Below are 27,972 nucleotides of genomic sequence, written 5' to 3'. Positions count from 1 at the left end.
GCGGTTACATTTAAAAACCTATGTGTGAACTTACTTCAGCTTGATTCAAAAATACATATTTTGATGATGACACAAAGTACATCTTTCTCTAAACAAGAGGCTTGTTGCCAGGTTAGGTTTTATCATTTGAAGTTGAAAGCTTTAAAACCAGATTGTAGTTTCTTCTTTTTTTTATATATGCAATCTATATTTAATAATGAAAATACAAAGAATAAAATCTATGCACTGTAGTCGAGGCCTGCGATTTCATGTAGGCCTGAATCTGTTCCTCAAATGAAGCTTCAAATAAATGCTGCATTTGTTTTAGATTAAAAAAAAACTCAGAATTGAAAAGAAAACGTGAAGTAAAAAAGTTAAAATATAGCAGTTCTACTATAGTTATGCCTATCATATAATAGTCTATTTAATATTAAAGCTTCAGTAATTAGCCTCCTCCTCCTCCTCCGGCCTACAGTTCAGCTATAGCTAGCTTCTGTTGGGCCTCTGGGCTAATAGATTATTATTTATCTTTATATATTAAAGGAACAAAATATTGAGAAAATGCTGTAACAGAAAAATCGAAAGAGAAATGTTTGATGTATCAAAGGCTAAATCTATGTTTGATTTTACGTAATTAAAAATGATCCCCTTTTACAGTTTCCAATATAAAATGACACTGCCAGACCTACGTTAATTTAAAAGAAGCATTTCATGTGAATGTATAAAATAAACAGTGACAACAATGTGTCCTGCTTGAATAACCTTAATGTGAGTGCATTTTTTGCAAAGTTAAGAGTTTTTACTGAAAACATATTTAATAAATTCACTGGAAAAAATGCAAAAGTAAATTCTGTCTTTATTTAATACATATATATTTACACAATATACACACACAAAGTTTTGCATGGGGAAAACACATCAGGGTCATTTATAAACTGACTCAACCTCGACATATGGAATGATCCTTCTTATTTATTGTAAAACAACATTTCAAAAACAAAAACAACTAAAAAACACTTTCAATGAGCGCATAGATGGATCAATGATAGCAGTTAAACCTGGACTTATTTATTCAAACAGTCACAAAATAATTTAATAATATTGATGAAAATTCTACTTAAATTAACATCATCTTTATATATTGACATATGTCTTATATATATTGAGAAAAATAAATTATCGGACATTTGAATATATATTAAATATTTACCAACAATACAAACTTCCTATTTTACATTAGAAAACACATTTCAAGGTACAGCTGGTGAAACCCCCCCACCCCAAAAAAACAAGTCTTTCCTTGAAGTGTGTGTGTGTGTGTGTGTCTGTTTATGTGTGTGTGTGTTTTCAGAGGCTGTAATTAGTGTCGACTACAACATGTTTAGTGTCAAAAGCTTCATTTATACATCAGAAAACCTTCAAAAAAGTTAATGTTGGTCCGGTCCAATTAGAAATCCTTTTCTTTGTGTCAAAAGTTGTTCAGCCAATCATTTCCCATCATCAGCAATCTGCAGAAAGACAAGAAGACAAAGAAAATTAATAAATAGAAAGAAAAAATTGAAACATAGCAAAATATCACATTTATAAAGCCAGGGACCTAAATGCGAGTGAAACCCTCCAAGATACAGCAGAGTTTCACAGTGAATAAATCATGAGTATGTGTCACGTCACAGGTCTGACACAGCAGTTTTGGACTAAAATAGAAAAAAGTGTGTTTAAAGGGGAGCAGAGAGAGGGGGGGGCTCCCTGCTCATGACTACCAATATCTGTCTGTGTTTGAGTCTGCACTCCAACACCTCTGACCTCTAAAGTCTGGAGCGGCGAGAGGACACATATAGTCAGCAGGGAACCCCACAATTACGCCCGGGGGAAAGGACACACACACACACACACACACACACACACACACACACACACACACACACACACACACACACACACACACACACACACACACACACACACACACACACACACACACACACACACACACACACACACACACACACACACACACACACACACACACACACACACACACTTCTGCTGTCTGGTTTTGCAACGTCATGACTGAACTAGATAAGGATCCCACCAGCAGAGATACAGGATTTAATCCTAATTTGTCCAGACTTTAATCATGATAATAAAGGAAAATCTTTTGACTTCTATTAATTCAAATGACTTCAGGTTTATAGGTTTACAAAATGCCAGTTTCTTACTTCTATTATTGCTCCCACAGTACAGCCTGATGGAGAGAGAAGATGTGTGTGGGTTGTGAAGTGGAGGTTTAGTTATGATTGAGGAGATCAGAGCTGGACTGCAGATTGCAGACATTCAGACATGGGGTAATTATGAGGGGCCTTCCCGAGCCTGAAGGGCTCTCCAGGGCTCCTCTGGCCCACGCTGGCCCAAAAAGCCCCTCTAATATAGGCAGTTCTGTCTCCACACCACACACACACTCTTGAGTATCTTTCAAAGACAGGAATATTGTTAAATGCATACATTTTGACTCCTATTTCAATACAAAAGGACTGAGGGGGTAAAGGTGGTATAGCCTTACTAGAATTACTGTGACCCTCAAAAATGATGTTACAGCATAATATATCATATGCTCAAAAATATGAATATGAGCCAGAGAAAGACACAGGAGGTCAGAGGACGTGAATGGACCATTTCCAAACATGACTTCGCTCATCATTTCATCTCTGCCTCCTCGGTACATCGTCACATAGGGCCTAACCCTAAAGCAGCTTCAAAACGTTATGGGAAAATACTGAAAACACACACACAGTGAGATGCTCCATAACAATTACAAGATTTCTCTGTGCGTTATTCATCAATCATTTTCCGCTATCTTGCCTTTTATTACAATATTAAAAAAACCATGATGTAAATGTTGTTTGCATACTTAGTATCTGTGCTAATCTAGTCACATGATAAGGGGGGGATAGTTAGAAATACATCGGTGAATAGACTGTGTTTGTGTGGTGTATTTGACATGTTCTAATTTGTATAAAGTCTTGGCTTGGGTTTAGGGGTACTTTAAAAGTTCATTATAAAACATTGATGGATTTGACAGGACAATATTCAAATCCTGTGTCATCTAGTAGTCAGCAATAAGAGATCGGAATTACACACGACATACGTTTTCTATTTATCGGCAGTGACTCAAAAAACGAAAAAAGAAAAAACTGCTCTGACGGGTCTTTAACTTGTCCCAAACACTCCTGCTTTAACAGTTTTTTCGGTATAGAGAACAGACTTTCTACCAATTCTTCCTCTCTTCCACTTGACAAGGTCAGTGTTCGGATGATATTCTCATGGTAACGAGCTAAATCTTTTTTTCCACGGATCAAGAAGGCAAGACAGAGAAAGTGTGTGAAAGACTTGGCGAAGTAAGAGAGGTGTAAAGAGACGCAGAAAAAAAGCTTGCATTTGTATCCATGTGGAAGGGTTTGTGAGGGGGTGTTAAAGTCCGGTAGCCCCCCCTGCACACACACTCTTATGCTGACATTGTGTCCGTCCAACAAAGACGTCCCCGCAGCCCCCTCATTATAAATACATGTCATTGGATCACAGCTCGTCTGAATCCCTGAGTCTGCTGCGCTCCTAAGTGGCCGTGACTGAGCCCTGAATGGGTGGCCGAGCGACAGCTATACCAATAGAGCCAACAGTGTGCGTGCGCGCGCGCGTGTGTGTGTGTGTGTGTGTGTGTGTGTGTGTGTGTGTGTGTGTGTGTGTGTGTGTGTGTGCGTGCGAGCGTGCGTGCGTGCGTGTGTGTGCGTGCGTGCAGAGACGACCACAGCCCCCCCAGCCTATGGGAATGAAAGCTTCCCAGCAGGACGAGGTCAGAGGTCCGGCTGTCTGTTACATACACATGTATACACACACGCAGCTTACTGGATGTTTGCGATATGAAGTGATGCAGAAAAGGGAAAAAGGATGAACTTATCGTTAACATTTGAGTTGAATTCAGTTAAAGTGTGGTAACGGCTGCATGTGTGAAGCAGGTTTTTGCTTGAATCTGGGGCAATACATTTTCCTGCTGCCTCGACAACAAAGACGCATGAATCTAGTCCTGGCTCACTTAGAAGGAGGGAACAAGGTCTGCGCGTATGTATATATATGTGTGTGTGTGTGTGTGTGTGTGTGTGTGTGTGTGTGTGTGTGTGTGTGTGTGTGTGTGTGTGTGTGTGTGTGTGTGTGTGTGTGTGTGTGTGTGTGTGTGTGTGTGTGTGTGTGTGTGTGTGTGTTAAAAGAGCTCATCCTATCTCGTTTTGCAGGGGAAAGTGTCTCTATCCCTCTGGAACCGCAAACCAGGCCACAGTGTTGTACTCTCATTCCTCCTGCTCTGTCAGCCTCTCTCTCCTTTTCACTATCAAGGTTTCTATTTCTGACTCAAAGCTTGCATTTCTCTCCGGGTATAAGAAAACTTTTACTCACTCTACTTTCACCCGAGTTTTAAACCCCCAGAGATATGACCCGGACTCGACTGGAAATGAATAATTAAAAGAATAACTAATCACCCGCAGATATGATGGGTATCCTCACTTGATTATAAAAAAAATGACTGTACTGACTCAATAAAAGGCTCACTTGTGCTTTATTTGTTCTACCTTTGTATGTGCAGACAGTGGAAGCATATGTGAGTGTGTACGTACATGTGAGTGTGTGTGATGGACAGATTGTCGGATGCACCGTGGGTTCATTAATGCAGCGCTGCAACAATGAGCAGAGCACGCGATGGCGGCTGCCCATGCTAATCATCTCTGCTGCTAGCCCGCCACCTTCCTGCACGTTTGCCTATATTTGTGTCTCCTCCCCCCTCACTAGACGAGGACCCCGAGTAGGCAGCTGCCCTCGCACAGTGCCTGATGGGGAAACAGAGGCGGCATAGCAGGTCTTCTGTATGGCATCTCTGTTTTTTTATAGACTTTAGCGTATACTGACTGCTTTTATGCTGTCAGACCATCAGAACTGGTTTTAAATACAAAGCGAATTTGTTCTGTCCATCACATTTAAATGGCAGATCCTTAACAAATACATGGCATGTGTAGAGAACTACCTTACCAGGTAAATGGGTTTAGTTTTATCAGCTGTTGATGGTTAAAAGAAAATCACTTATGTTTGAAACAATCTCACTTTGGATAAAGAGCCCCTTCATATAAAATAGAGATTGATGTGAAATACTATTTATGAGAGGAGCTACTGGGAGAAAAAGCATGTATAAATTGTCCTCAGTTATCAAAACAATTCTGACTTTAAACCACTGCATGTTGTGAGATTTTGGAGTTTACTGTCAAAGTCCTGTGAAGTAATAATTGAGAAGGCTGTTACAGTTATTTGTTTATTTTGAAAAAAGGGTAGCTTAAATAACGCTAACTCAATTTGAAGGTGGGAGTTATTCTAACACATAGGCATTGAGTTGTCAAGCCTTTAAATCCCATATTTAGGTTTTGTAATTGTAATTATACAGGAAAGATTTATGTGAAGTTACGTAAGTCAAGAGCGACCAGAGTACAGCAGTCAGAGGTCTGTACAGCAGTCAGAGGTCTGTACAGCATACGGTCCTTGACTGAGCGTCTAGTTGTGTGAGAGATCTGAGACTCAAAACGATGAAGCGACTGAGAGAGGAAACACAATGAGGAAAAATTGTGAAATGGAGAATAGTGGAAAGCATGAGCGAGAAAACAAGAGAGCGAGGGACAAAGAGAGTGGGAGAGAGATGTGAGACCTAAAAAAGTGTCAATGCAAGACTTCCTTTAGGCATGAGTGAGAAACTATGAGGCCTGGTACTGTGTGAATGGTTCACACACACACACACACACACACACACACACACACACACACACACACACACACACACACACACACACACACACACACACACACACACACACACACACACACACACACACACACACACACACACTCCCCACTGAGCCGAGCCTGTGCCAGTGAGACAGGTCTATGGGTCTATTGAGGGGACGGGGAGGGAGCTGTCCCTTTCTGTAGAGCTAATGAAGCCTGCACCCACAGGCATAAAGGAGTGGAGAGAGTTAGCACTGCGCTCCTTCACCCATTCACCCACTTCCTTCCTTTACACCGCTCCTGATGAGGTAATGCTTTCCCTCTTAAAGGGACACCATAAGTGATACACCTTTACGCATGCAGCTCTTTGCACCTGCAGGAGATGTCCAAAATAAATTGTTTGCACGCACGATTCCTGTTCAAGACACTGGATATGATCTTATGACAGGAATAAAAGACACAGCTGCCTTCCCCCTGGCAAAATGCAACTGTTTAAATACTGTACGTTTAAAATATGAGGCTGTAATTATTGTACGTTTTTCTTAATCTCATTCAATTATGCATTACTTGTTTTCTGCTTCGCTTTGTGGCATTCAGCCTCAATTCCATTAGTTCATTCTAAAGATTAAAATCTTCGAAAAATAGTTAACATATTAATTGTTTCATTTTCTACCATCCCATTGGTTCTTATACTATAAGGACGGTGTATGAATTGACTCAAAATAAACATTTAGCCCATGCACATTGTGAAAAACGGGGGTCATATTAACATTTATATTTGTCTTTCAAACAGTGTAGGGAAAATACCTACCTGTTTTTAAAATGCTTGAATTGTTGGTGATGGTCTTTTATGGAATTCATTGATATGAGTCAAATATAATGTTTCACCAGATTAATCCTTGAGAAAAGAAAAGCGATTTCCACAAAGACATTAACGTTTTTCAAGTTAGATTTCACAGGAATCACAGCGGCTACAGTTGTACTTCGGCATTTGAATATGTGCCGTAAAACACAGCGCTCTCTATGATTTCCCGGTACAAAGCTTCCATCAATCTGGAGAGAAACAAAGACAGGCACCACGCTGGAGAGCCTGAAACCAACTGTGTCACTCAGAGAAGAAATGTCACAGAAAGCAGAGATGTGGGGAGAAAAAGGCTTCCAGACAACACAATCACACTTTCAGCACGGGAGGTCTGACTTTACCCTGCCTGCCTGTCTATCTGCCTGTCTGATACTCTGCTGTGACTGCAGCATGATGAAGGAGCTCTTGTCCAAGTCTACACCCAGCAAGGCCTCTCTGAGCAAACCAGACTGAGCTAACAATAGACAGCCGTGCTTATCAAATAGCCTGGCAACTTCATTAGCATCCTACAACACCCAGACGACAACCAAAGTGGCCCTATGCACACACGCACACGCACACGCACGCACGCACGCACGCACGCACGCACGCACGCACACACACACACACACACACACTCAAGAGCCAGACAACCCCTTCACTGCGTGGCCTTGACCCATGAACTCTAGGGTTCTTTCACCTGCTACCACAGCATTCATGCTAGCAGCGCTGTCTCGCCAGCGGCCGCCTGCTCTGCATATGTTCCCCGAACATTCCCACGCTCCGATCTCAGACCTCCAGATTGGTAGACCATCACACTTTAAACACAGCAGTATTCATTTAGGGAATTATGGAGATCCGCATTGTGTCTGGCTGTCTGACTTTCTTCATGACGGCCATCGTGACTTTTCCCACTAGAGGGGAGGCTTTTTATGTCTGTTCTTCCTCCCTCTAATTGATTTGTATATATTCTACAATCTCGTCTGACTGGCGCACAAAGAAAATAAATGTGGTTTTGTTTGTCCAAGAAGCTGCTTTGTTACATACTCTTGTGTTTATGTTCGTAAAGCCATGTTAGCTTCACCACAAAAAGACGTTGTTGTGTCGTTCCTCCCTTTCCCACTATCCTTTGCTTCCCTCTCTTCGATTTCTTCCTGCTGTGTGTTGTTGATTCTCTTTCCCCGGCACATCAAGGGTAAACTCCTGACTCTCCTCGCCTTTGCCTTCCTCTTCCTGAGTCTTTGTGGTTTCTTATTGGCTAGAAGCAGCTTTGCATCTTCTCATTGGATGGCGTACCGGAGAGAAACAGTGATGCGGCTCACACGAGGCTTCAGTATAGTAGGAGCGTTTAAGTGTTATTGTGAGAAATGGGGTAGAGCGTGTTCCTGCTCCCCGACAGATAATGTGACTGTCAGGTTTAGAGGGGTGGGACACTCGGAGGGCTTTTCGTTCAGATCATGCAGGAGAGACCTTGAGAGCCGTGCAAAAGACTGTGACTGAATTTGCCTCGCCACACAGCATATGGTCCTGATCGCTCTATGCAAATGGCCGAGACACAGACACATGTTCACAAATGCAGACAAACTACCCCCCCTCCCCTCCAGTCCCTCATTAATTGTTCTTCCTAAAAAACAGACGCCCCCCCCCCCCCCCCGTCTCAAATAATAACCTCTCCACTAACACCCCCCACTCCATCTTCCCCTGATGAGCGACCCCCCACCCCACAGTCTAGACCCCGCTACCCTCTCTCTCTCCATCTCGAACCAGACGCCCCAAAAGTCCTCCCCCCCCCCCCCCCCCCTTTCCTCTCTCTCCTCTCCTCAGCTCCCACGACCAGCAGACAGACCCTATGATTCGCGTGACCGCCATTTTGCTGCCCACAGTAGACCTAACTGTACAGCGCAGCAGCTGCCCTGATGGGCGAATGCTAATACGAACGCTGCTTTGTTACCCAGCCGCTCAGACGACTCTCATCGCATGAATTAACGCCCCAAAAACAAGACCTGCTCAATCAAATGCGACCACAAAACGACGCAGTGCCGAAATGCACAAACGTGAGGTATTCATTTATACACGCTTCAATCCTCTGACTACATAAACGCCTCAGAATGTTATTATGCCAACTTATGAGATGCACGCTCAGTATTTTTATGGTTATTTCAAAGGACATTTAAAAAAGAAAACAAAGCGCCTCTCATTTTCTTTTAACTGGTGTATTCTTGGAAAAATAGCACTGATCTGATACTTCAAAGCTACAGTGTTCTTCAGACTCCAATTTTTTTTGTTACACTGCCTATTTATATGTTTCATATGCAGCACTTTTCTGGCACCCCAGGATTTGTTCAGTGTCATGGTTACCAGACACCCATGTGCATGAAAATGAGACTATTATGGTCTGTCTGTCTAGGGTTTGTTGGGCCTATGGATCCCTTTTTAATTACAGTCTGTGTGCATGTCTGAGCTTCTCTGTTTGCTTAATGCTTTCATCTGTGCATCATGTATGTCCGTGTGTAAAATAGGACGCAGTGCATGCGTGACAGAGCGCTATCTGATTAAGAGAAAGGCTCGCCTTAATCTGTTGTACAGTGTCACATTTGCATGCGAGGGAATCACATGCAAACACACGCACCATATGGCACAGTAGGACAAGACTCTTGATCTCGCATGCACAGAACACCTATCAAACACATTTTCAGGGTGAGAATACTCACAATCTCAAGAAAAAAATAAAACGAAACCAAACAGCACTTTGAAACACCCTTCACTTCGGCTCGCTCGCCGATATGACGCATTCGTGGGAGCAATTATCAGCCAACGACATGATGGTTGGATGTTATGCAAATGCAATTAGCCTCGATTTGCATTCTACAACAGCTAACGGATGCACAGATGGCAGACAACAGAGATGCGCCCGCCATCTTTGGCAGAGGCATACACTGTCGGCCATTTTGTCTGAAGCTGTGCCCATCTGGATGGAAACAACCGCGCTGCATTGCTGTGACGACGGGAGCTGTGGGTGCACGCTGCTGCACGCTGGCAAACACTTTCAAGGCCAGGTACAGTCCATTCACACAAACAGAGCTCTGTTTAAAATGAAGCTCTCTATTCAAAATGTTCAGATTTGAGTTGCGTCTTATAATTCAAATGGCTGTACAAACACACCCTAATAATCTAACTTCTTAGAGTTAAAGATACATCTTTTACAGCTGTAAATTATATCCTAATAATGATTCCTTCTGATACAAAAAAGGTGCAGAGTGACGGGCATACATACACACACACTCAGGCACACACACACTATTTCAGGTAATGTACGAGGTAATGAGAGCACATTGACAGTTTTCACAAAGTGGAAAGTGCTAAGGAGAGGTACTTGCCATTTACCATCTACTCTACAAGGTGTGCAGATCTCTCCTATGTGATCTCCTGCCCTCATTACTGTTCAATCGGTTTTTCAAAAAGTCTGAAATTGAATAACAGACATCACGGGGAAAAAAAGGTGATCATTCTGCTGCTGTCTCTGGTTTTAACAGACACATGTCTGCAGCTCACCATAGTAACAGCCAAAGAGTGGGAGAGAAAATAAAGATCGTACTGTCTCTTTGTCAAATGTAAAAACTGGTTGGGGAATAAACAACGGGCGAGATGAGGTTGGAGAGTGAGTCAAAAGCAGAACTCCCAAACTGTTTTTAAAACAGCCAGAGGCAGAAGTTGGGGGATATGTCAATCTTATGAAGGGAAAACAATTCAAGAGAAAGAGAACATCCCTGTCGGCAGTCTCTCAACATACCGGGTATTATTTGGGGAGAGATCCCCTTCAGCAGAACCACACACAGCCAGTGGAGATTGGGACTGAGGTCCAGTCTGAGGGGCAGGGGCTGCAGCTGAGAGGGCCACACAGGGCCCGTCCTTTGGAGGTCTGCGGGCCCGAGGCCACAGACTAACACAGGAAACCCCACTCTGCTGTGCCGGCTCTGTGTTTCGTATTGATTTCTCCTGCATGCCGGTAGCTCCAGAGGTGCTTCGAGCCTTCAGGGAGCTTTTCCATCCTTCCCAGCCCACTCACTTGCTCCCCGCCTGGGCTTCACCGGCTCTGCTGGACCCCTGGATGGAGGTATGGGCCACAGGAGGAGAGGAGGAAGACGAGAGCCCATGGCAATGATGATGAGCTGCGCTGGGTCTCTGAGTTCAGTCATCTACCAGCCTTTATCCAGCCTTCCAACCACCCACCCTTGTTTCCATCTGAAAAAGAGAAAATAGAGTGTTTTTCAAAATCTCACCTTTGGCATTCAGCATCCCTCTGCTCAATGCAAATGCAAATGTAAACACTAACACTTTGATTAAAAATATGTGGGAAGAAAACGCCAACTTGCTCTTTTGTAACCTGCCCCAAGGCACTCGCTGCTATACAGCAACAAATACAAATGCTCAATATGAAACAGACAAATCCACCTCGCTTTATATTTAAAAATGTAGTTTTTTTCCATAAATATAAATCATTCACATTAAAATCTCTACTGTTTGGAACACTATTGAAATAAATACGTTCAGTTATTTTTGACCATGCCTTATGAGTGGTATAAACAAAACAATGAGCATGATAACGGTTTTTATACTTAATGAATAATTTGCATGGATTCCTTCACTGCAGTGCATCTTCAAATTGTCTGAAAGCATTCTGAAAGCTGTTATCATGCTAATACAACGTAGTCCTTTATGTGTTGCTTTGTTCTTTTCTATACGAAAAACGAATTGCAGGGGCCTCCTTCAGTAGCTTTGCACCCACTGGCCCCCATTTCTGTACGGCCAGCAGCAGAGACACATTCAGCTCAGTGTGGTTTGTGGAAAATTAATAGGACACATAGCAACGGGTTAAAGCAGACGAGGTCAGTTATGGGATGGCTTGTTTGTGAATCTGAGTTCACTGTTATGTGCATGTTTTCATCACATAATGGGGGAGCACCCGGAGTCGCCCCTGGCTTGGCCTGTGCAGGGGAGTGACGTGGGGTGAGATTGGGTGAGCCGGAGGAAGATTCAGACACAATGCCCCCATTGAGAGGGTTCAGACATGGGTGTTAACTCCCCATTCCTTCACACACAATAGGGCCCCCCACTAGAGCCGGCGTAGGGGACAATGTTGGTTCAGGGCAGCCCTCCACCCAGCAAGAAAGAAAAGGGCTGCATTATCAAGATGGGAGGAGAGGGAAGCATGGATGGGGGGCAGGAGCAGAGAGATGGAGGGAAATGTTTGTGTTTGAGGAGCGGAGCAGAAAGGAGCCCTGTGACCCATGGCTTTGGACTTGAGGAACAAAACAGAGACCCTGACAAACACATCGCAGCAGCGTCAGGCAACCTATACAGCCTGGGAAAAGTTTAAACAATATTTAATAATGATTATCATAATTCTTTCTACATATATCTTGGTTTTACATCTAGTGTTTCTTATTATTTCTGAAGGATAATTCACATTTGGCCAACGGACAACAAAAAGCTAGCCCTTTTGCTTACTGGCATATTTACATTTCTGTATTAAATTAAGCAATATAGATCAAATGCTGATGGTTAACTAGTCCAATCTCACAACATTGATTATCACTTAGCATGTATTAACATGTTAGAAGTATCCAGTCAATTTAAAGGAAGCTTTGGAGCCTGGAGAGCAAATAGTCTTAAGTCGTGCTTTTATTACGTTGTATTAAAGCTGTATATAACTCCTTTATGAAACTGAAGATAAAAGTGTCTTGCAGTGACATAAGTGACATCAAATGCTTTTTAAAAATACAATTACACACTTTACTGAGTAGGAATGAAATGACTGTTGCAAATATACCCAAGATATTCCTGATTAATTTCAACTATTGACCTTTTTTTGCATTTCATTCCCCTTCCTCTTCCACTGTTTCCAGTCTTTCTCTGACACTGTCACTAACTATATTAGAACATATATATAACAATAATATGAAAAGCTGAGATATTAAGTTGAAGAATCTTCTCCTTCCTACAACTTTTCCTCTTAAAAATGAAAAACCAAAATGCACCTAAGTACATTTCAAAGGTTTCACTGAAATACAGACCCAGTTGTGATTGTGATACACACTCTGAGTAAAATGACAGATTGGGGTGTTTATCCGCAGCCTCCGCATGTTTTCAGCAGAAAAAAGGAATCACATCCTCCAATGACTCCAGCATTTTTTAAACATCTTAAGCGCTCCTCCAAAGACCATATAACAAGCGTTTGCTTGTTTGCAGTTGCTTGTTATATACTCTTTGGTTGTAAAGTAACACTGTTTTGAGAGTGAAGCTGACAGCGCTAACAAGCCGTTGGTAAAGTGTAGAAGCTTTTATTCTGCCTTTATTTCCAAGACAGGTAAAAATCTCATCTGGTTAAAAAAAGGGGGGTTCTGCTTCAAATGTACAAAGGAAGCTATCAGTTTGGCTGTGTTTGAGGCCATGAGGCAGTATAGGTGACGAGAGGAGGGGGGGGTGGGGGTATCAGGAAATGTTTAGGAGATCCTGTGTCTCTCTGGGAGCCTAATAGAATCCTGTGGCTGCAGCGAGAGCTCATTGTGCCGGTGTAAAGGATTACACTGGTAAACTGGTAAAACAGGGGAAAGAGCCCAAACACTCTCTACCTCCTATGGAGAGGCAACGAACCATCGAACAATGAGAGGGGAGAGCGTACTGCAAGCTGAATCATTTCATCTACGGAATAAAAACCTGGAGAAAGTAGTGAAAGAGCTGCGAGAGTTAGAAGATAGAGGAAATAGATCAGGCAGTTCATATTCAGGCATGTGCTTGGGCATAACAATAAGCAAGGAAGGATGGGAAAGAAGGAGAGCAGGAGGGGCTGCATGGACAACAGTTTCAGTGGTAGAAGGTAATATGGGGAAATGATGTCGGTGTTGCTTGTCTGTCTGCATCCTGAGTGACAGTTTACAATCTCTGAGGCAGCAGGCGGGCCGAGCAGGTCGGCTCTTTGGCTCCATACGATCTCTCATTTCTCATTTCCCCCCCCCCTCTCTTCCTCTCTACCCTGCACCTCTGGCTCTCATCTGTTTCCAGCCATCTTTAATCTTAACCACCACTTCCTCCTCTGCATTTTGCCCACATTTAAAAATATGTCTTTCCTCTTACAGCTCACGTTTGATGGGCAATTATTTTTTTCATTGTACTGTGCTGAATGTACGACATGCGAGTCATTTTTTGACTAAAGTATTAAGATGTCTAATACTTAAGCAGCTGCTTTATAATGATTTCTAACAGGCCGTCTGTTCTTTAGTGAGGTTATAACTACATATGATGAGCCAAATCGCTCTCTCTCTGCACCCGGCCTCCCATTCATCAGTAAAACTGTTAGCTGACTTTCCAAAAGTGTCACCTTATTCATTCAAAACCTGATTAATGTTGAGCTAATATTTGATAAAAAAACTGCCTTTTTCTACCTTCAGTTTGTCATCTTTAACAGGTTTTAAAAGCTAAGGAATTAAAATAAAGATTAGGAATAAAGATTAGGAGGTTTTATTGCAGCGGAAAATCCCTGCCAACGTGTGATGAGCAGGTACATTTCCCACAGTTTACACGGACAACGCGTAAGTAAAGCATTCTTCTCCTCTCATCTGCTGTTCAAATGGAAACCACGCTGAGCATAATGCATCATCTGCATTCTGCAACCTGCCACGCTGAAAGACTCCTCGCTCTCTTCATCTCTGTTCCTTCAAAGGCTGCCGAGGGTGTATTCAAACAGCAGGATACACACTCAGCTAACAAACCTCATTAAGGGCCCATACACACTGTCTCAATGCTAACACTAGCTGTCACACATCCCCTCTCAATGCATACACTGGTGGCCACACTGGCCGCGACAAAGCATCTTTACAGAGCTAATTAGAAGGGTCCCCCTATCTATTTGAAACTCATCTGAATAGGAGGGAAGATGACAACACAGAGGGGAGAAGGAGATAGAGAAGGAGGGACAGGCAGGAGAAAGGAGAGAGAGAGAGAAGAGAGGACGCTTGCTAATACACTCAAATAGATAGCAGCCGTGTTTTTTTTATAGGGTGGAATTAAAGAAAGGAGCTGAATCAGGCAGGGGGACTCAAATTAGTGTGACACCGCTCTGTGCAGGACTGGCGCAACGGGGACGGGGAGGGAACTGAGTGCTGCACCGCTTTGATCGGTGTGCCAGTAGAGAGAGACGGAAGGAATGGGTGTGACACCAGCTTCATGGGGGAGGCAGCTGGACGCTATTTCAGAAAGCTGTGTTAAACATGCTGCACTTAAACGAGTGGTTAAACAAACTGGAACAAATACAAAATGTGGAATAATTAGATAAATTAACCTTTGCATTGAACCAAATATGTGAGACGCTTACGTGTTTCTTTGCCTTTTCAATTTATGACAAATGTTGCAAAGCTTGCTGATGAAAGAGATGATCAGCATTCATGGTCTAAAACATCGCTGTGTCTTTCAGCTCCGTATTTAGAGAAGGATAGAAGGTCACACTGAGAGTTCAGCTCCAAAAACATTCCTCCAGAGTTGCCATATCTTCCTCCGACCCTCCTCCATTTCATGTTTACATTTTTCTTTTGTGTGCCCTTGAAGCAAGCTGTGTGTGTGTGTGTGTGTGTGTGTGTGTGTGTGTGTGTGTGTGTGTGTGTGTGTGTGTGTGTGTGTGTGTGTGTGTGTGTGTGTGTGTGTGTGTGTGTGCAGGCAGACAATGCCAAGTTGACAGTTAGGGTCTCGGATCAAGCACAAGGCCAAGGTTGTCTCCACAGACTGAGTGAATGGACTCATCAACAATTGCAGAAGTAAAACCTTAATTTGTTCTCAAAAACCGCCTCAATATTTTGGCATCAAAGTTAAAAAAAAGAAAGATATTAGTACGCTTGAGAATTAACAAATAACAAATAATAATAATAATAACATATTAGGCAGTGGCTGTTTTTAAATGTAACAAGAACAGAATGCAAATTAAATGCAAACAAATTGCAAAAAAAAGAAAGAAAGGAAAACGGGAAAATGTTCAATCCTCAGCTTAATTCTAAGTTCAAGTTTAAGTTATGACCTAATTGTTGTCCCATCAAGCCCAGTGGCCCCAGATGATCGTGCAAAGCATTCTGGGAGGATAGCAGGTGTCCCCAATGTCACAGAGCTTCCCAGACAGCTTGTTAATTTGCACAAGTTTTACACACACATCTCTCCCTCTATGTGTGTGTGCATGCATGTGTATGTATGTGTGTATATATTAGCGATGGGACTTGACCCTAGCGAGCTGCGGCAGTGTTTCGCGTCTTGCTGGGCGTGGGAAAAAGACGGGACCCCTTTTCACAGCTGCCTCAGCCGAGGCCTGGGCTGCTGGGGGCCCCTGTACCCCCTCGACACACACCCCCGACTCCCCCCTCCTCCCTCCATCCCATTCAGGCTCCGGCCTACTGGCTTTCAAAAGCAGGACCCCCTTCCCAGCCCTTCATAAATACATCTCATTATTCAAGCCCTAGTTTGCATAGGGATTCCAAAGAGATCTCCACTCTGCTCGTGAGGCCTGAAGCCTCTCAGCCTTTTGGACCGCACAAGTGCAAATTTCGACTTAGTAATCTCCCTGTGTTAATATTTGTTTTAAAACAAAGTGTGCACACTTGCAAAACTGTTAAACCAATATTGCAACTGTCTTAACATTTCTTTTTCTATGCATCTCACTCTTAAAATCTCTCCTTTAATTCCCGCAATGTGGTGGAAAATCGGATGAAACTAAAACCAGTGAAAAGAGAGTTTAGCATGACTATTAGAAAGTGCTTAGCTAGTCTGTATTCCATCTGCCACTGGCTATTGTACAGTACACACACACACACACACACACACACACACACACACACACACACACACACACACACACACACACACACACACACACACACACACACACACACACACACACACACACACACACACACACACACACACTCTTCAACACCCCCCCCCCCCCCACTGCACCCCCCTCACCCTCACCCCACCTCTATTCGCTGCAATGCATTACTGCAGAGATTTATCTCCTATCAGTCTGTATAATACTGAGGTTATAATTTACATCCACTTTAGAAAACAGCAGCACAGGCCGGCCCTTGCATATGCTAATATAAAGCTTGGGAAAATCTGGGCGACTAAAAGAACTCCACACTAAATTTGAATAACTGAGCTTCAAGGTTGTGCAACCATGAAAATTTGACCTTGCTAACAATATGTACTTATTGTTTAGTTCCTAATGCGAAGCTATTAAAGGATAAATTGGAGGGAACATACTGACAACCCCAAAGCTAGGAGTGTTTTGTTTCGATGTTGCGAAATAACTGAAATAGCATCTCCTGGGCTCCGGTTTTTATTTCTTAGAAACCTCAGAATTTGAAAATGTTAATTTTAATGTGAGGGTGAAACCAAAAACATCTTAAAGCACTGCTCGTACAAAAAGGTTTTCTTTGAAATGTACGGTAATTTCAGGCATTTTGACTTCACTGCTGCCGTTGCTAAATCATGCATGGGCATACCTTTATTCAAATCGCTACTTTGGCCACCACATAATAATAGGGATACTGTGGACAAGGGGAGGGTGACTCGTTGAGGAATTAAGGCCGAAAAGGACAGAGCCACCCAAACGCTCTTTCCACATGAGCAGGTCCAAACCTCGCCTCCGCTCTCCTAACGGGATAAAGAACCGCAGCAAAGATTACACGGCCACCTCCCCTGCACCTACCACACACTCTACCTGACAAATAGGATCACAGTGTTTAAAGGGATGAATGTATGTGAATGAAAGAGCGAAGTGTGTGTGTGTGTGTGTGTGTGTGTGTGTGTGTGTGTGTGTGTGTGTGTGTGTGTGTGTGTGTGTTCGTGTGTGTGTGAGGAGGATGGGGGGTTGATGTGCAATGTAAAAAATGTTAATACTTCAAAGGAATGATGGAATTCAACATGGAGCACTTCCTTCACTCGCTCAAATCACCGCGTTTACACTCTGTGCTGTAGGCTACACTGAGCTCCACACTGTAAATATATTCTGATATATAACAGAATGATATAAAACTGACATTAACACTGTGCGCAAATAAAACTGCAATCCGTATTTTCGCTTGAATAAGACAATGAGGATTTTCTCTTTTAAAAATCATTCTTTATGATTAACAAAAATATAAAATCCCCAATGTTTCAAAATTCACGCTCAGCATGTTATGGTCTTGTCTATTTCACACCCACAACCATCCTCACAACTAAAAAATATGGACAATAATCAACCACCATAATGTGTTCACTCAAGACTCTCCTGAATCAAAACTGCAAGCCTCCTGCATCCTAAAGTGCGACATGAACATGCCTCTTCATGTACTTATTGTCAAACACAAAATAAATTATAGGTGAGCTGCTTTGCATTTAGCTAAATCATAGTCTTTGGCTCATACAGATATGACAGCTGAACCACTTCTTTCTATATGCATGTGTTCTCACTTCAAATATTTACCTGCATGCTGACTGTTGCTCCTCCTCCTGTCTGGTGGCAGTTTGTCTTCATGTTGAGTTGATGAAAACTTCATGGCTGACGTCGTCAACATGTTCCTTTTAAGACAAAAGAAAAGAGAATCAGTGTGTGTGAAATCACTCATTTTAACAAAACCACATATTTCAGGGAATAAATATGTGGCTTGCGAGTGAGTGAAAATAAATGCATTTTGGTTGACCTTGCAGCTAACAGACCACTAAAACTTGTATTTTCCTTGGCACTTCTCATTTGTTTGCCTCTCTGCGAGGCTAAACCTATTTTCAGTTGCTTGAACAATAAGTCAAGCTTGATAATAGTGTTTGCTGAAATTCAAAATTGTAAAATGTGATGGAAAAGGCTCAATGAGTGGGAAACAATGCCACAACACAATAGCATAGAGCATGCTTCATCTGGGCAGTATCACAGTTGCTTAGCTACTGAAATACAGGATTGAACACGAAAAATGTTGTATACAAATTAGGCTATTATGAGAGGATAAATTCAAGAAATACTCACTATAAGTGTGGAATCATACAAAAAGATAGAGATTACATAATCTTATAATATGTAAATGATTAAATGTCTTTGTATTAATAAAAGCTGGAGGACATGGAGGTCAAATAATGTATTCTGGCTTAAACTGTATACTGGTTTTCATGAAACCTTCAACAACACACACGCAGACACACAAGATCCAAGCTCCCTTGTTTAACGGTGCACATCAAATATTGTCAGTCATGGTCTAAATAGAGCATGCTGGGACTTCAGGGATATTCAGTCATCTCCAAGGCTTGCTGATTCTGCTCTAAGAATAGATCAAACTCTGAGCCGATGTCCTATTTTGTTCGTATCTAGCAGGCAAACATAAAAATAATCCACCCGGCGGAACACAAATTTGAACATATCTGCCATGTCTAACTTGGATTCAGTGATGAAAGCACGTTGGAAACGCCTGTCGATGTACAGTCTCTTTGGCTCTAAATGACTGATTTTGATGTGTGGTACCCTCCGGGGTCTGGATGGGTATAACTAAAACAATAGTTGACACTGATATGATGCAAAAACACTGTTCTTGAGTTCTTATCCTGCATGTTAGCACACAATAGACCAGTCTTTTAAACTCTAATAAGCCTTCATCTTGTACCCAAGTGATGTACATGCGCATCCAATTATACATCACACTCCTAATGTCAAGTAAATTACAGCCAGGGGACATCACTTAGCGTACAGCACTCATAAAGGAAATACACTCAGTATCAGAGGAGTCAGGGAGTCTACATGCAGATGCAGCTCTGCAGGATTAATTCATACACATTAAGTATTGGCGTGCATGAAGGCAACTAGTAGGCCTATAAAACCCTCACCATAACCAACATGTGAGACCTCAAAGGCGATGTGATGCTGCTGCTGCCAACACAGTCACGTGAGTCCTGGATGGACCAATCACAGGAATCCTTTAACTATTTCTGTCTTACCCCTCAAGGTGTTAATGTTATAACACCCACACAGTTATGACAACTACACAAGAGCACGCGTTGTGTTTTTTAAAGTATGTTTTCTCACATGCATCACTAGCTTCTGTGCTAAAGTTGAGCAGATGTATTGATCCTCAATAGGCCCCAGCATCACCGCGATGCCCAAAAAGCGAACCCTGAACGCAGCAACATTCACGTCCTCATAAACACGCAGGTGACACCTGTCCACCAGAGGACGACCAGCACTAAAATCACACCGGTGTGCAGCACTCCTCTCCTCGCGGCGTGCAGCCTCCCTCAGCATCCGTCCCTCCTGCCTCCTCCTCCCGCCGCCGCTGCTGCTGCTGCCCCGGCATCTTCTCCGTCTCCACGCCGAGAGGGAGCCCCCGGATCCGAAGTGCTCGGCGTCAGTTCGTACTTTCGGTTCTCTAGCTTTATGAAATTAAAACTCATACAGCTAGATAACCAAAGATACAAACTAAGCCATCGTCTCTTAAAGGGGCCGCCTCTCCGGTACACACAGAGAGAGTGCGAGAGAGAGGAGAGAGCCTGCATGTGGTCACATTGCACTGAGAGCCCCCCCCACACACACACACACACACACACACACACACACACACACACACACACACAACACACACACACACACACACACACACACACACACACACACACACACACACACACACACACACACACACACACACACACACACACACCTTTATATCAAATCAAACTTGCAGTGTTGCTCTACAAGGAGTCATCATGACTACTTTGGTGCTAAATCAGCATTTGAATTGGCAAAGCAAAACAATTGCAGGCACCTTTTTCGGTCATTTTGCAACCCAATCAAAACCAGTATTTACAGTAATTTTGTAATATATAAACGTACATTGTTCCAGGGGTGCAGGCTGCCTGTGGTAAACACTGAGCTTTTACACTGCTCCAGATTTGAGCCACTATTATACCGCATCAGGCCTAACAGGCAAGCAAAGTTCCCATCAAACAGCCATCAGTAATGTCACAGCTATAATTTACATTTCTGGAAACCACAAAAGCACAATCAATCTGATGGAACACATTCAAAACCTCCTAATCAGAATTAAAGTTATAACCAAATAATCTACCACCTATATAAATCCAGCATCCCACTTACTTGAACATCAGCTAGGCTATAACTCCTCTCCACTACAGCCAGTATCCTCCAACAATTTCCGGATTGGATTTGTTTCTGTGTTATTAAAGGCTGATCGCTCCCGATGAGAGTATATATTGTAAAAGAGCAGAATATAAAAGCTACAAAGTGTCCTGTGTCTCTACAGACTCGCATGTGTCCTCTCCCTCACACACGCGAGCTGCGACTGACAAGTGCAGAGAGTCCACGCGCTGAGCAGAGGGGATAAACTCCGCCTCAGCGCGAGAGAGAGGGGGGGAGAGAGAGAGGGAGAGAAAGAGGGAGAAAGGCGGGAATCTGAAATCATTAACGCCAATTTGAAAATGAATTAAAGTGTGTCAATCAGGACTTAACTCTCCCAGTTGTCCTCATTCGGTTGGCCGTAAAATAAAGTGAAGTGCGTAATTATTTCTTTTTGCAGATGGAGCTGGGTGGATGACATTTTGAGAGAAATGGCTGTTTTATTGAGAATTAAAATTGATATTTCTTAAACTTTCAGGATTTGGAAATGTCAGCTTTGTAGCTACACCTATTTACGGACAAATTCACATTTAAGTTGTTTCTGTTGAAAACACAAGCTAAAATGATAGAAGTCATTTTAATTGAAGGTTAGGATATATTTCATTTCATAATTTAAAGAAGCAAAACAAAAGGCTAAAAACACAACCATCCAAATGATTATATAATAATTGATAAGGCTGTATGATATTTTAAACAAACAGCTCTAAGAGAGAACAGACATTTACTGATGTGATTGAATGCATTTGGAAACATCAGCAAAATAAGCCTATTGCTTGCTAGTTGCTACTCTTTCATATAACCAGATTTTGGCTGCATTTTAGCTAATTATTAGAACACAATGACTTACAATAGCCATGTTTAGTTAAAACAAATGTTGCTGTGTTTTATTTTAATTTTAATATAATCTAACATACAAAGCTCTTGAGGCTCGCATGCCTCATGCTCTGCAGAGGAATATAGGTGCAGAAAAGGCCCACGCCTACAGTATATGGCTAAACCCCTGATAGCATATTCAGGCAATATACAGATCCATTGTGATAATATGATATGATTGATATCTGGGCTGAGAAGATGAGATAATGCATGAGATAACAATCACACACTATGATAAAAGAAGCCAGTAACAGAGACAAGACCAGAATAGCAACTTCCAATATCTATTAAAGTTTGAAAAGGATATTTAAAAAGGTGCTAGGATGTGTGCGTGCGTGCGTGTGTGTGTGTGTGTGTGTGTGTGTGTGTGTGTTTGTGTGTGTGTGTGTGTGTGTGTCTGCAGGTAAACCAATAAAAGAGCAGCAGCGAGCTACAGTCTGGGTTTCCAAACGAAGCTTGCATCAGATAGCAGTTACATATCTGATTATTGCGCATGGGCAATCTGTTAGTATGGAGGTGCTCTGCTGTCAGGCTGCTGCAGGTCCAGCTCTACTGTATGAATCCTCTGCTACTCTGCATCATTTATAAGAAGATGCAATCAGCTGTGGCCTCTGCTGCTGACTGTCATCCTGTAATTGAACTTACACCAGTGTGCGATCACTGTGGTTTAAGAAGAGCAGTAAGGCACATACAATTATTTAAGAAACAAAATATAATCCTTGTTCTACATTGGCATGAGAGCAGTGTTCGTTTTGATTGGATGCACAGCCCTCAATGCTCCTGAGCATGCGCGACCAGGGCGTTGGGTACACGTGCATCCCTTTCTTGTAGCTTGCAAAGTATCATGCCAAGCCACTGTTCACTGTAATGAACAATAAAGGGAAACAGTACCCGTGTACAAACCCACCATCACTAGTGTTTAAATTCAAAATTGTATTTAAAACTCTAAAATCTTAATATTGCCCACATTTTGTCTCCAATATTTGTTGCCTTAATTGGTTTACCTATTAAATCAAATCTAACCACTCCAGAGTAGCCCTGTATTCAAATGCATTATAACGTTTAGTTGCAAATCAAATTATTGCAGAAATACATTTTGGACCGACTATTAATTCCCGGAGATAAAGTGCATTCAGTCAACTGTGATAATTACTTGCAAATTACGAGGTGTCCGTGTGTGTGTGCGCGTGTGTGTGTCCTCAGATGGATTTTCCCACAAACAAGTGACAGGGAAAATTTAACTCCCCCCTTTCTCACCCTCCAAAAAAAGAAAGAAGTCAACATCAAGTTCAACAACGTGCCGGGGAGAAATTAACATGACAATCAGGTCTGGGATCCTCGGGGTGCCCCCCCCCTCCCCACCCCCCCTCACAACAGAGTCTGGCGTCAGCCCCGCTACACTTTCCCAGGCTCACAACAATATCTCCCTGCTGAACTCTGCACTGCAGCCCGGGGCCTCCCCCTCCTCCTCCTCCACCTCCTCCCCCTCCTCTACCACTACATGAATACTTCTCACATGAGCACATGGCAGCGAAGAGCCTCATTAAATATTCTGCAGTTTGCATAAACTTTAATGCGGGCTAATTGGCATGCATGATGAGAAAAAACCTGTAGGATTTTTCCCATGGATTGAGCGCTGCTCAAGAGGCCTGATCGTAGCATATGGCACATTTGACATGCTTTAATGTTGCTGTAATATTGCATTCAAAATGTGTTGTCATTATATTAGCATCAATTTATCAGTTACATAAATTACTACAAGAATAAACATATTTTAGAAGTATTTTCAGGCTTTGGTCTAGGCTACATGTATTGTATTCTCTTATTTCTCTGATTGCCTAATGCACAAGCAAACACCGAAATAAGCTTTTCTCTGATTGAAATATATTCTTTACGCTATCCAATTTGTAAAATCAAAAGGATATTTTAAAAACATGTGGCACTGCCAAATATACTCACAATTTACTTGAGTTTCTTCCAAAAATGCGTCCACATTCTCTGGATTTTGTAAGTCTATAATTAATTGAATTGTCATTTGTCCCAAAATACGTCCTTTCTGCACTCCATCCATAAACTGGGCTTGATATTAAGAGAGAGAGAAAGAGAGAGAGATAGAGAGAGAGAGAGAGAGAGAGAGAGAGAGAGAGAGGGGGGGGGGGAGAGAGAGAGAGGGATGCCTATATGCATATCCAGCGTGGCAAAAGTGCAACACAACGCCTGTTAGAAGCGATTTTCCTTTTAATTTTATATTAAATGTAACCCGCTGCATTAAGGAAGAGCTCCCAACAATATTATGTAGAAAATCCTCTCTTACCGGATAAAGCAGATCATACAGGAGTGTGAGAGCAGCGTTTGCAGCAGCGAGAGAGGCGAGGGGAGGGAGGATGATGATGATGATGATGATGATGAGGAGGTGGAGGAGGAGGAGGGAATACAGACCCAGGGCCTATCAAATGTGTCAAACAGGCCCTATGATATTTAGGGGAAATAAACGGGAATATAAAACAGCAGGTTGTAGGTTGCTGCTGGTTTTTGTTTTGAAATAGAAATAAGAATCGCATCGAAAAAATCCGCTTGTTAGCCATATTAGATGCACCCCCATGTTAATGCAGTGGTTAATAATAATGCAGCCTATAACATAAATGTCATAATTATAATTCTTTAAAAAATCCTCAGGTTTTTATCGTTTTTCTTTGGAAAAACGAATTTGTGTTATTTTCCTCAAAATACGTATTTTTGTTAACTCAGAAGTTTGAGTGTCTTTGTTTTACAGAAGCTGAACATGGATGGTATTGTGTTGTTATTAATTTACTGTGGAGTAGGATTTATAGATTTACAGCATATAGTAGGCTATTTTTCACGTCAGGAGAAGCCTGTCGAATATTCTCTATTATCCAGGATCAAATGTTCTCAAATCGATACGAAGGTAAGAAAAGTCTGGGCTTGTTGCTGCTGGCTTGTTCTCTCTTGTGGTATAGGATGAAGATGCTAACCTTTGAGTAAAGAAGGAAATAATCCAAGAAGGCACTTTATGATGTAGCCATTTACAGTAGGTCTAATGCATGCTGCATGTAGGTGTTTACAGCCTGTTTATGATCGACCTGTGACATTGGAATAATAAATTCAGTCGGTTATATTGTTTCCATTTCTCACCTACACACCAGCATAATGTGTGTTTCAGGAGCAGGGGAAATTAATGTTAACGGGTTAGAACTTAAACACATAGAAAGGCGTAAAGAGATGCAGTGTACAGTAACATGCATCTGCAGGAGGAAACAGCGACACACTTTGGTGAGAAGGAACATGACTGTTTACAGTGACACTGTAACCTTGTTTTATAAGGAAATGTATTAATTAATTAATTACACATACATTGTATGCGTTTGCAAAGAGACGAAAACAAATAAAAAAGAGGAAAATAAAAAGTACACCTAAAACCTATTCTGCTGCAGACAAAGTTTATGAATGTAAATGAATACACTTTACATCTAAGTGTAATGTAAAAGCCAATCATCTTCTTCATGCAATACAAATATTCTTACTTAAATAATAAAATGATACTCATTGAAACGTTTTTGGACTATTAACAAACAATACACTGCTGTTTAAAAATGATGGCTATTTTTATAATACAATAAATCCTTATAGGCTAAAAAAGTGTGGTACTAGCTGTAGATAAGTTAAACTGTTAAAATACTGTATTTTGTAAATACTAAAATAGTACATTTGTTAATATTATGTATATGATTAATATTATTATTATTGAACATGAACATTAAAAACAGATACAGACTGAGGAAAACTTAAATGAAAAGTGTGTTGATGTTTATTTCACACTGCTACAAAATGATAAAGTTATATTATGTCTTGACATCCTAACACAGCAACAACATGCTCTTGATAATAGACTATTAGTATTCTTTGTATGTGATTTTGAAAAGTGACATTTCTTATTATTACAACATGTTGGTCTACATCCTACCTTATATAAAATGTTAACACATGTTATATGTTCTGAATAAAAGGCACTCTATCAACTCAACACACTACCTATAACATGTATTGAAAAGCCAGAAGATTCGTTTAACACTGTAGTTGTTGAGCTGTAAAAAAAACCTAATGTATGTTTGAATGATTATTTTACATTAAACTTATTTTGATGTCTGCTGTCTACCTATTTTCACACTAATTCATAACATTTTGTTTATAGCAGCATCTCTTTAAACGTTCTGCTTTTATTAGCTTTTAGATCTTATTTTGTCTTCATCCTTAAATTAGGACCAGATAAGCTCTTCTCACGCAACAGAGGCTATTTAGAGTAGAAGAAAAATAATTAAATAGTTTTTGACGGTTTGTTGTTGCATTTGTTGTTCAGTGAGTTATATCAGAATATAAATGTGACTCGCTCATTTAACGTGAAGTTGAAGGATTGTGCAGAGCTGACCTTTGAAGAGAACATTATCTTTTATCTGAGTTTTTTCTTAATTTTTGTTACTCATTGTTAAAGAATCATAGAAGAAATTAAGTGTATATATAATTGAATTTAATGAATGGGATGGTTTCTTTTAAACAATACTGTCATCACTGTGATCTTAAATAAGCAGATATTGATGTTCATTTATCTTTATATTGGTTTTTTTCAGTTTGTCTGCTGTTTTTATATAATGCAATTAAAAATATAACTGAGAATGATTTGTAACTGAGATATATACATGTTGTACCTCTTTATGTTCTCTTGTTGTCTCTTTTATGAACACTGGTGTTAATGTCTCATTTTACAGCTTCAAGGCCTCATGTTAGATTGAAAAGATATAACTGAAGACAGCATTAGGCTCAAGTCTGGCCTGTGTGACTGAGTCATCCAAAAATTACACATGTGTAATCTAAAAATAATTACAACCATTGTTCTGTTCTGATATTAGGCTATTAGAATGTTCCAATTAAAAATGTATATTAAAGACTAGTAATATAAATAAAATAAGTTTAAAATGTTATTTAAAAATCAATACTGTCTGATTTTTAAAAGAAAGAGACAGGAACTTTGTAAATACAACATTAAGAATAGATTAATAATATATTTCAGAATATGGCACATGCTGTTCTAATTTACAATAATAAAAAACATTTTCCAAAGGAGATTCGTTTTTAGAATATACTCTTTCTCAATTTTGTGTACAATGGCAGTACTGAAAAATAAAAAAAACTTATGGCCTGTGATTTTCGGATAAATATTGTTACACATTTAATTCAACCTTTCAACCAAGTGACATTAAACAAAAATACACGCTGTGTGCAATCATACAAATGTCATCTTCGTTAGATGGTTAATAAAAACGAAATTAGAGATGGTCATGAAAAAATAAATCGTATAAAGAAATTAGTCCTTTTTTACTCATCACTAAATGTAGCATTTTTCAAACACATAAAAAAAAAAATAGCCTATTCTGTATTTGAAAAGAATACATTTCGTTTATAAAACGATGCAAACAAGTTATAATCGTGAAATTGCAACTAGTCCCAAACAAGTCAAAATTGTACAGAAATGTCACAATTAACAAAATCACTCATAACTTTAAGATGCCGACACACAGATGACAGACATTTTGTATACACATTAAAGTAGCCCGAGAGAGGACAGGCATTGCATGGTAAACTGTTATCTAAACTTTATGTATAAATTCAGTAAAGTTCTTACCACAGCAGGCTCGTGCAGGGACCTGTTAGTTCCTCCTCGGGCTCATGCGAAAGAGAGAGAGCGAGCCTGAGCCCTCGTGCCTTAATATGAAGCAGGCTGGGTTTTATGCTAATCTGAGCTGACACCGACCTGTGTGCCATGAATAGAGGAGGGCACCCTCAGCCTGCTTTCCCACGAGCCGCATTCCTACGGTCAAGTTCAAGCTCAATGCGCGAGCCACCATTACTATGCGAGGCGTGCCGCGTGGCTAATTCCAAAAAGGCGCGCACTCCCAGTGGGAGAGTTCTCTAACATGTATGTTAAGTGATCTTACTTTTACAATTCATTAATTTGGTTTTTGTTGTTGCACCTTGTACAACATGCTTTGGCAATACTGTGTTTTTCTGAAATGGTCAATAAAGCTCCTTTGAATTTGAATTTGAGTTCTTCACCTTGTATTCAAATGCAGTAGCAGCAGCAGATAGATAGATATAGATATACATATACATAGATAGATAGATAGATAGATAGATAGATAGATAGATAGATAGATAGATAGATAGATAGATAGATAGATAGATAGATAGATAGATAGATAGATAG

At 41.1% G+C, this 27,972-nt stretch overlaps 1 long non-coding RNA gene across 3 annotated transcripts; it reads right to left on the bottom strand.

The window, feature by feature from the left end:
- Positions 1-834: 834 nt before the first annotated feature.
- On the bottom strand, positions 835-27,508 carry LOC117488952. 3 transcript variants are annotated; one of them, XR_004556553.1, is made up of 4 exons: positions 27,391-27,508; positions 18,135-18,229; positions 10,422-10,873; positions 835-1,487 (listed from the first exon to the last, which is right to left on the bottom strand). It is a non-coding gene; the product is annotated as an uncharacterized LOC117488952 (long non-coding RNA). The 3 variants fall into 3 exon arrangements; XR_004556552.1 differs by lacking the exon at positions 27,391-27,508 and adding an exon at positions 20,784-20,955; XR_004556554.1 differs by lacking the exon at positions 27,391-27,508 and adding an exon at positions 19,885-19,996.
- Positions 27,509-27,972: the final 464 nt, after the last annotated feature.

Source organism: Trematomus bernacchii, unplaced genomic scaffold (assembly GCF_902827165.1).
Source record: "Trematomus bernacchii unplaced genomic scaffold, fTreBer1.1, whole genome shotgun sequence".
NCBI lineage: Eukaryota > Metazoa > Chordata > Actinopteri > Perciformes > Nototheniidae > Trematomus > Trematomus bernacchii.
The sequence above is the reverse complement of the archived record's forward strand: the minus strand, read 5'-3'. Positions and strand labels throughout refer to the sequence as shown.